A 1,314-nucleotide genomic window follows, 5' to 3' on the forward strand; every position below is an offset into this window, starting at 1 on the left:
TTGCAAAATGGTCCATTTATATTTGATGTTGGGGAAAATGTCCTAATAATTTAGAGCTATCCAGGTTCAGGACCTGAAGACTTCTTACCTCCTTGGGAAGTAATGGGATTCCCCTAATTGGAAGTCCTCAGGACATGCATGAATGCAGAGGGGATTCTTTGGAGGAGGAGGGTTGCAATAGAGTTGCAGGACAGACAGTGGGTTGAGAACCAGGCCTAGAGATGGGAGGTCCTGGATTCAAATCTGATATCAGACACTTCCTAGCTTTGTGGCAAGTCACCCCCCCCCATTGCCTAGCCTCTACCATTCTTCTGCCTTGGCACCAATACACAGTATGGATTTTAAGATGAGAAATAAAGGTTTAAGAAAATAAGAGAGTTGCCAAGATCCCTTCCAACTTGCAGGTTCCATGATTTCTTTCCATGATCCACTCTTTCTCAGAGTGAAAGATGGAAGGGGGAAAAGAGGAAAGAAAAGCCTTCCTAACTATTCTGCTTTCTACATATTTTGTGTTCTTATCCCCCCAGGCCCTGTTCCTCCATTCCACCTCCCATTTACCCACCACCCCCACACTCATGCCAAGGAAGACTCTTGATTTCCCCCTTATGAACTCAGCTCCTGAAAACACTTCATTCTTCAAACTCTTAATTTTTGCATGAGGATGATAGAAACTATTCTTTCTCCATCCTACCTAACAGGAATTTTCCAGGCCATAGTTATTTTCTTCCACCTCATCTCCTCCCTTGAAGTTATATCACTGCAGGGAGAAGATGGAATTCAGAAGATTTCAACTGCCTATATTCCTTCTATCTTTATAACAATATAGAGAATTGGAAATCATTAATTCTCTTTAAGCTTTAAATAGGATGGTAGAGGTCAAGCACTCTCAGTATTTCTCTGCAAAGACTTGGTCAGGTAAAAGCAATAAACCTTAAGTTCTAAAGCATGAAAAGTAAGGGCCAAAAGATAACTCCCTACAAAGAATGAGAGCCTGAGAGCTCACAGGACACAAAAATCTCAGCAGTATAGTCTTATCTTTTGGCTATTAAATAATAGACTTTTATTTCACTGTCCTCATACTTTCTAAGAAGCAGAGTTCAAAGAATCTCGCTGCTGAAGGATCCCTTATAACACTATTTCATCTGTTCCCTATAAATGTTCTCACTAAATCTTAATTGCAGAGGAGATTTCTCAAACTCTAATGGAAACATGCTTCAGGACCTGGAGACTTTCTATTAAGGAATTCTTCTCTGCAATGATTCTAAATAACAGCTGACCACCACCATCTCCCCAAAAACAAACCTAAAAAAACCC

This window comes from Monodelphis domestica, chromosome 2 (genome assembly GCF_027887165.1).
Source record: "Monodelphis domestica isolate mMonDom1 chromosome 2, mMonDom1.pri, whole genome shotgun sequence".
Lineage (NCBI taxonomy): Eukaryota > Metazoa > Chordata > Mammalia > Didelphimorphia > Didelphidae > Monodelphis > Monodelphis domestica.